Raw genomic sequence first — 10,148 nt, 5'->3', positions numbered from 1 at the left:
ATTTAAAATTTAAACTTTGTATATGATTTCTATTTAGTGCTCGTGTTTCTTGGTAGCTTATAAAGTTTAGGCAATATAATACTTTTATAGAAAATAAATATAATACATTATATGTATCTTGTGTTTTAACCTTTATAATACCTATAAATATGTTAAGTCTTTCATTTCATTTGAGTTAGACTTTGTATTGCATGAAACATCACTAGTCAACTCATTTAGCATTATAAATTTGTAGGATTCTTAAAGTAGAACTAACATTATGTTCAACATGAACCACTTAGTACAACTTATAAGTACATATAAATTATCCATAAAATCTAGTAGATATGTAAAGCACATCACCATAAAAAGTTTAGATGACCAATCCATGTGTAAAGTATCTAGTAAAGAAACATACATAAGTAATAGAGAATGTAAATACATATCTTGGATCTCTATAAATTCCACAATCAATAAAATAAAGAATCTCTAAGTCAAATACCTATAAAATCAGGATTCTTCTTTAATCTATGCAAAGTAGTAAGGTCCAAATTCCTATGTAATAAATATCATACTAAAATCATGCTTGAAATCATATTGCTTTAATCGTGTAGGTTGAGAATGGTCATGGGTTGCAAAATGAGTAGAGACAGAGTGTTTATATGTGTGTGTGTGTGTGTGTGTGCGCGCGCGCGTGTGTGTGTACACACACATACATATACATGTATATACATACACACACACATATATGTATGTATGTATATATATATATATACATACATACATACATACATACATACATACATACATACATACATATTATCTGCAATTGAAAAATATGCTATGGTAGGCTGACCATGTGATCTATTTTGCTACCAAGACATTGACATAGGGCTACAAGCCAAATTTGGGTCAAAATACTCATGTCGATAATAATTTAGGAATTTAATACCCTCCAATTGTGACCTAAAATAGGAATATAGGTACAATGATATTAAAACATGTAGGAAAATAGAGTATTGTCAGATGTGATGCTTGGAGAGACTAGAAGTATCATAAATGAACATATAGGAAAATTGTGCTAAAAATAATTATTGGAATTGGAGAAAAAATGGCTGAGATTACATAGAAATAAGGGTTAGAGTATTTTTAGATGTGACACTTGGAGAGACTAGAAGTACCATAAATAAACATATAGGAAAGTTGTGCTAAACTAATTATTGGAATTGGAGAAAAAATGGTTGAGATTACATAGAAATAAGGGCTTGCCTTGAGTATTGAAAAATTTGAATCAACATAGGACTTTTAAGATTAATTTAAAGGTTTAAAAGGCTTTAAGAGAGTTGAAATCAATGTGAGAATCCACATATACTAGAATATGACTAAAATGAGCATCCAATTATAGATGGTGACTTAGGATGACATAATGTGTGTCTTTGTGTTTGTCTACATACATACATACATACATACATAAATGTGTGTGTGTGTGTGTGTGTGTGTGTGTGTGATATGTGTGACACAATAAAATCCTTAGTTATAAAAATTAATTTCTTTACAAGTATAGTATATATATCTATATATATATATCAAATAATGATATAACGATCATGTGAATTCAATTAAGTTTCAAGCAATAACTTGCATGGCATCATGGTGAATCTTAATTTTCATCTAGTGGAACTCATTTAAATGTATAAGAACATGATGTTCAACACATCTATATAATGCAAGATAATTGGAGCATGCATGTTTGGTACACAACCATTTCTTATTCAATTATTTCAATTTTGTACACGCATTATCACACAGGCTAGATAGTGTATTTCCTTATATAACATTTTTTTTCATTATTTAAATTCTGCATTAGCATCCCTTTTCTTTTGAGCCTTGTTAATCTAATTTGAATTAAAAGGAAGAATCATATTTTGGGATTATCTCTTTCCCTCTATACACATATCTTTTAGTTTTGAATGCTTCAGTGGCAAATAGTGAAGGCCAATTGTTCCATCTCACAATATGTGTGTGATAATCATGCCCAAGGCCTTACTTAGGAATAGTATATTCAATCTAAGGATTATTCTCCCCACCAGGAGGTGCATTTAATTTGTCAACCCAAGGATGTGTACTTGAAATGGTTAGCATGGTATGTGCACTAGGTTTCTAAGGCATCATTATGCTTATGTTGTAGGAAAGTAAAATGCAAAGAAAGAACCTACACTAGTGTTGTAGGTAATTAACACACTTAATTATTTACTAAAATTAATGTTGAAAATGCAATTAAATGCTAACTTATATTCCAACTTAGACCATCCACTATAACTATTCTCGCAAATATTGGAGGAACACTCACAAAGTATGATGTTGTAGGAAGAAACTTACAACTTCTACTTGAAATACTAGAAATGTTGGAAGTAAATCTACACTACTCTAGTCTAATTCACCTTCCATGTGGGCCCCCTTGGTTAGCTTTTGCTAATCTACTAACACAGAATCTAAACCAAGAATTATTTTATTATATTCCAAAATTCCTTACATAAGAACAATACATAAAACTATAAAACAATTCACTACGAGGGTCAACAATTTCTTTTCATAAACTTTCTTCCAACCTCCTAAAACTATTGATCCAATCCCTATAAATAGAGGATCAACATTTATTTTAAAACAGGAAAGAAAACAAACAAACTACAAATCCACCAAAGAAAAAGAAGGAAATATAATAGTTTGTGGTACAAACAATAAAGTTTGGATAACCAATTTGACACAATAGTAAATGCAAAGGGAATATAGCAACTTTTCATCCTTGCATTCCTAGAATAATAACTCCTCCTTTGTAGCGGCCATGTCTCCTGATACTATTATGGTTCTTCCATCATGATTGGACTTTAATGTTCCTCCTTGAATGTTTTCGACCATCTCTAGCTTCTTCCCTATCAAGTTAGTTATGATGCAGAAATATTTGCAAACTAGCATAATCAAATTAAATCCAAATATTAGAACACACATTCTGATGGTTATATGAAATATTGCATTATATGTACGATATTGGAAAAATATGACATACTATCTACTCATAGGTTAATAGTTCTATCTAGACTTAATCATAAGTTCAACTAAACATAAGTTCGCAAATGTCTTAGTAGTGTTAAAATAGAGTATTTAAAATTATCATAAAATAGAGGCAATAATTAGCCTCATCACCAATATCCTATTTAAGTGCTTCTATTTTCTCCTTAAATAGTTCCTACATTAATGAATTGGAATCCTTGGGCCACTCTTCGACTCCTTTTTTTTATTCAATCCTCCTCATGCTCAATCTACCAAATTTTCTCCATTTCTCTCCATTACATTATATTATATTTACTATATATAAAGAGTAACAAAGAACTATTTGTACAAGTTTGTAGTTACCTATTAAATATTGATTTAATATTTCTAGTAGCTAGCCATAGTTCATTTATTATTGTAGGTTTCATAGTGCAAGATCAAGTGTCTTCTCAAATTACAATCAATTTTATTATTTTATGGGTTATTGAAATTGTTTAATGTTATTAAATTATTGAACTATTGAACATGTAACCTTATTTTGCTATACTAAATGAACTATTAAACACTTTTCATTTGTTGTCTTATTATATAATTTATCTTATTTTTATTATTTTATATTTAATGTGCAATACAATATTTAGTACCTAATCTTTCTTTCTATTTTGTAATCTTATTTTATACTTAAACTTTGCATATGATTTCTATTTGAGTGCTCATGTTTCTTGGTAGTAATATAATACTTTTATAAAAAATAAATATAAGATGTTACATTTATCTTGTCTTACAACCTTTATAATACCTATAAATATCTTAAGTCATTCATTTCATTTAAGTTAGATTTTGTGTTGCATGGAAAAGCACTACTAAACTAGTTTAGCTTTATAATTTTGTAGGATTCTAAAAGTACATATGTCATTATGTGAACCACTTAGTACAACTTATACATACATATAAACTATTCATAAATTCTAGTAGATATATAAAGCAGATCGATGTAAATAGTTTAGATGACCAATTCATGTGTAAAGTAACTAGTAAAGAAACAAACATAAGTAATAAAGAATGTAAATACATATCTTAGATCTCTATACATTCCACAATACACAGAATAAAGAATGTCTAAGTCTAATGCATATAATATCAAGATTCTTCTTTAATTTGTGCAAAGTAGGAAGATCTAAATTCCAATGTAATAAATATCATACTAAAATCATGCTTGAAATCATATTGCTTCAATCTTGTAGGTTAAGAATGGTCATGGGTAACCAAATGAGTAGATAAGATAAGATAATATTAATTTCCAACATGAGACCACAACACGAGTCTATGGGACTAGGAGCTTACAACCAAGAAGATAGCAACAAATAGAACATGAAATAATGCTAATAAAACAACAAGCAAAAAACCTAAAATAGAGGATGAAGAAGAGAGCAAGAATCACCCCAAACATGATTAGGGTTTAGGGATCCTTTCTTAGAGGGAAGAAGGACAACAAAGAATGAGAAGGATAGGGATGACTAGGAGCTCTGTTCTAATTATGAGTGTTACTAGTGGAGAAGAACACTACAAGGTTTTACTGATCTGGAGTGGCCGGTGTCAAGGAAACTATACAATTGCTTCATACCCCAAGAAGGAGATGAGGTCAAGAAGAAGGATGTGATAAGTTGTACCTAGGTCTGACCCATTGGAAATGATAGCTACAAAGTGTGGTTGTGAAGCTGTATGGCTTTACGAAGGTAGAGCGCAAGGCAATGCTGATCTATGTATCTGAAGAAGTCTAAGAGGGATCTGAACTCTCTAAACAAGCAAAAGAATCTCCATCTTATCTCATAGTATAGGGGGCATCTAAAAAGGAAATGGGTCCCAAATTTTGCCTGCACCATGGAACAAAGTCTACAAACCTGATCCTCTCTATCAATATGGTGGTCGATGTGAATCTAGAGTTAGTGAGAGACCACCCTAAAGGAACCAAGAGAGATATGTAGGGGATGGGTCCACTATCTATGTAAGTAGTTTGGGTGTCAAATGATCCTGTCTTGAATATACAAGAATTTTTTGGCATAAAATGCCATCCTTAGGTGTAAACCCCCTGGAGGATCAACCTAGGTCTAGATAATATACTATTTGTAGAGATAGGGTGTTTATATATGTTTTCCTTAATTGAAAAAAAAAGCTAGGTCCCGACATGATCTATTTCTACACAAACACTCTGAGATAGGGTTACAAGCCAAATTTGGGTCAAAATACTCATGTAGATAATCACTTAGTAATTTTATATCGTCCAATAGTGACCTAAAATAGGACTATGGGTACAATGAAATTAAAGTATGTAGAAAATAGAGTATCATCAAATGTGAGGCCTAGAGAGACTAGAAATTTTATAAATGAACATATTTGGCACTTGTGCTAGAATAAATAATGGGATTGGAGAAAAAATGGTTGAGCTTACATAGAGTTAAGCTCTTTCCTTGAGTTTGTTAGATTATTGTGACTGATCAGGAAAGTACTGTACATACTTCATAATTTGGGCCATGGCCGATGTTGTAGTTGACATATTATGGGTGACATATGGCTGACATGTTGTAACCCTAAAACAGATAAAATACTTGTATAAAAGGGTTTAGGGTTAGGTATTTTTTCATTATGTTGTGATGCAAAATTGCTTCTTGCGACGGTATTGAGTTGTAAGGGATTACAGATTGTAATTAGGTTGTAATCACTGGATTGTAATAATATTGGACTTGCTGTTTGGTGGACATAGCCCAGGGATTGGGTGAACCACGTTAAATCTTGGTGCCTTGTGTTCATTTCTGTGTAATCTATTATTTTTTTGTTATTGGTTATATTTGCATGTAGTTTTTATTTCTGTCTGTGGTTTACCCTAACAAGTGGTATCAAAGCCTAGTTGTTTTTCAATTATCCTTTGTAAGAAAGTTTCACGGTTGAGTGTGAGTCTCATGGTTGAGTGAGAGAAATGGCAGATGAGGGTAAGTTGAGGGTTGATAGGTTTAATGTGCAGAACTTCCAGTTATGGAAGATGCAAATGGAAGACTATATGTATCAGAAGGATTTATGGAAGCCGTTGGAAGGCAAAGCCAAGAATCAGGGAACTATATCAGATGTTGAATGGGACCTTTTAGATAGAAAGGCACTCAAAAGCATTCGGTTATGCTTGGCACCATCACTGGCATTTAATATTACAAAAGCAAAGATGACAGAAGAGTTGATGAAAACCCTAGCAACACTGTATGAAAAGCCCTCCGCTTCAAACAAGGTATTTCTCATGAAGCATTTATTTAATATGAAAATGGCAGAAGGTGGATCTATTGTAGATCATTTAAAGGAGTTTAATATAATTACTAGTCAATTATCTTCTATGGGTATCAATTTTGATGAAGAAATTAGAGCTCTCTTGATTTTTTGTTCTTTTCCTGAAAGCTGGAATGGCTTGGTAATGGTTGTGAGTAGTTTTGTTCCTGGATCTAGTAACCTAAAATATGATGATGTGATCGGTGTTGTTTTGAGTGAGAAAACTCATAGGAAATCTTCATGTGGATCTACATTAGGAAGTGCTTTGAATGCAAAAAGCAAGGGTAAAACAACTAAGAGAGGAAGTAACTCTAGAAATCGTGGAAAATCAAGAGGAAAGTCAAAAGGGAAGAGGTCTCAATCAAGAGGACTGAATGACTACTAGTACTATGAGAAACCAAGTCACAAAAAGAAAGATTGTTGGAATCGAAAGAAAAATGAAGGAGATAAATTAGATGGAGACAAGGAGGCAAATGTGGTAAGTAACAAATCCGAAGAGGATGCTTTGCTTCTGTCTTTAGAAAGTGTTGATGATTCATGGGTTTTAGATTCTAGTGCTTCATTTCATGCTACACCTCATAGAGGTTATTTCATTGATTATGTCCAAGGGGATTTTGGGCTTGTTTATTTGGGAGATAATGAATCGTATCAGATTGTTGAAAAGGGAAAAATTAAGATTAAGTTGCAGAATGGAAATCATTGGCTACTACATGAGGTAAGACATGTTCCAAGGCTGAGTAGGAATTTAATTTCAGTGGGGCAACTTGGTGATGAGGGTTGTGTAGTTACTTTTAATGATAAAAATTGGAAGGTTTCAAAAGGTTCCCTTGTAGTAGTAAAAGGTGTGAAAGTAGGCACCTTATATCTTTGTACAGGTCATATTGTTCCTTCTACTTTGATTGTTTCAAAGAAAAATGAATATTCAGGAACTGCAGTTGAATAGGGAGAACAAATAGCTGCTGTAGATTCTGATACAAACTGTGGAACAATAGACTTGGGCACATGAGTGAGAAAGGTATGAAAGTACTTCATTCAAAGAAAGTTTTATCATGTCTAAAATGTGTTAATATGGATTTCTGTGAAAGTTGTGTGTATTGAAAATAAAAGAGAGTGAGTTTTGTAAAGACTGGGAAGAAAAATAAAAAGGAGAAATTAGAGCTTGTGCATACAGATGTATGGGGACCAGCTCAGGTATCTTCCCTTGGTGGCTCTCATTATTATGTTACATTTATTGATGATACAACTAGAAAAGTATGGGTTTATTTCCTTAGACAGAAATCTAATGTATTTCAAACTTTTAAGAAATGGAAATGCTTGGTTGAAAATGAGATTGGTAAGAAATTAAAATGTCTCAAATCTGATAATGGTGGTGAGTATTGCAATCATGAGTTTGAAGATTATTGCTCCACTAATGGTATTCGTAGACAGAAAACTGTTCCAAGGACTCTGCAGGAAAATGGAGTGGCTGAATGCATGAATAGGACTATAATGGAGTGCGCAAGGAGCATGAGGTTGCATGATGGGTTGCCCTTACACATGTGGGTGAAGGTTGTCAATACTACAGTATATTTGATTAATAGAGGTCCCTCTACTCCTTTGGGCTGTGGTATTCTAGAGGAAGCATGGACTAGTAAGAAGGTGAGTTATTCTTTTCTCAAGACCTTCGGTTGTGAAGTTTTTGCTCATATAGACTCTGAAAATAGAACCAAGCTAGAAGCTAAATCAAAGAAATGTGTCTTTTTTGAATATGGCATTAATGAATTTGGTTATAGGCTTTGGGATTTTGAAAATCATAAAATTGTAAGAAGCTGGGATGTCATATTCAATGAGAAAGTGTTGTACAAAGATCTGTTGTAGCAACATGAGAAAAAAGAAGATGATTATGTACTGCTGAATGATACTCCAAAAGTTGATGTTCCAGCCATTCCTCATGATGTGCAACAATTGCAATAACAAATACCACACACACTAGTGAATGTTAGATGGTCAACAAGGCAAATTAGACCTCCACAAAGATTTTTTCCCTCTTTGTATTCTATTTTACTTACTGATGCTGGTGAACCTAAAAGTTATGATGAAGCTATGTAGGTGGATACTAAGATTCAGTGGGAGTCTGCAATGAAAGATGAAATGGACTCTTTGCTAAAGAATAAGACATGGGATCTATGCAAGTTGCCTGTAGGAAAAAAGGCTTTACAGAATAAGTGAGTTTACAGGTTGAAAGAAGAGGAAGGAGGTCAGAAAATATTTAAGGCTAGGTTAGTTTTAAAAGGATTTGCATAGAAAAAGGGAATTGATTTTGATGAGATATTTTCTCCTATTGTTAAAATGACTTTTATTCATACTATTTTAAGTCTTGTGGCTACTGAAGATTTGCATTTAGAGCAGTTGGATGTTAAAACAACCTTTCTTCATGGTGATTTGGATGAAGAAATATATATGGCTCAGCCACAGGGTTTTGAGGTCAAAGGTAAGGAGAACTTAGTGTGCAAATTAAAGAAAAGTTTATATGGCTTGAAGCAAGCACCTCGGCAATGGTATCTGAAATTTGACAATTTTATGCATGAGCATGGATATAATAGGTGCTATGGTATGCACTAGGCCAGATATTGCACATGCAGTGGGAGTCATTAGCAGGTATATGAGTCATCCAGGATTTGAGCATTGGAATGCTGTCAAGTGGATTCTCAGATATTTGAGAGGAACATCCAATAAGTGTTTACACTTTGGGGGCTCTACTACTAATTTACAGGGCTATGTTGACTCAGATTTGGCAGGGGAAATTGATACCAGGTAGAGTACTACAGGTTATGTCTTTACAGTTGGTGGGGCTGCCGTGAGCTAGGTTTCTAAGTTACAAAAGATTAATGCTCTATCCACTACAGAGGCAGACTATGTTGCTACTACAGAGGCAACCAAGGAGATTATATGGCTTCAGTTCTTCTTGGAAGAATTGGGACATCCTCAGAAGGATAATTATTTGTTCACAAATAGTCAGCGTGTCATTCATCTTGCAAAGAATTCAGCTCTACATTCTAAGACCAAACACATACAGTTGTGGTACCATTTCATTCAGTCAATTTTGGAGGATGGATAGCTAAAGCTGGAGAAGATCCATATAAATGACAATCCAGTAGATATGTTGACAAAGGTCGTAACAAGGGAGAAGCTAAACTCCTCTTTAGCTTCAATTGGTCTTTTAGACTAAACATGAATCAAAGAACAGTAGAGCCCAAGGTGGTTTGATCCAATGGGAGCCCCATGTGGTAGTGGTATTGCTACAGGATCAATCTCCAAGTGGGAGATTGTTGCTTAGTGTGGAGCCTAATCAGTCCCCAAGTGGGAGATTCTTAGATTATGGTGATTGATCAGGAAAGTACTATACATACTTCATAATTAGTATTGTACATACTTCATAATTTGGGCTGTGGCTGACGTTGTAGCTGACATATTATGGCTGACATATGGATGACATGTTGTAACCCTAAAACGGTTAAAATACTTGTATAAAAGGGTTTAGGGTTAGGTATTTTGTCATTATGTTGTGATGTGAAATTGCTTCTTGCGACAGTATTGAGCTGTAAGGGATTACGGATTGTAATTAGGTTGTAATCACTGGATTGTAATAATATTGGACTTGCTGTTTGGTGGACGTAGCCCAGGGATTGGGTGAACCGCATTAAATCTTGGTGCCTTGCGTTCATTTCTGTGTGATCTATTATTTTTCTATTATTGGTTATATTTGCATGTAGTTTTTATTTCTATATGTGGTTTATCCTAATAGAGTTGAATCAACAGAGGACTTTTAAGAT

The sequence above is a fragment of the Cupressus sempervirens genome, chromosome 8 (assembly GCF_028749045.1).
Source record: "Cupressus sempervirens isolate cs-2001-9-10 chromosome 8, ASM2874904v1, whole genome shotgun sequence".
NCBI classification, from domain to species: Eukaryota; Viridiplantae; Streptophyta; class Pinopsida; order Cupressales; family Cupressaceae; genus Cupressus; species Cupressus sempervirens.
The sequence above is the reverse complement of the archived record's forward strand: the minus strand, read 5'-3'. Positions refer to the sequence as shown.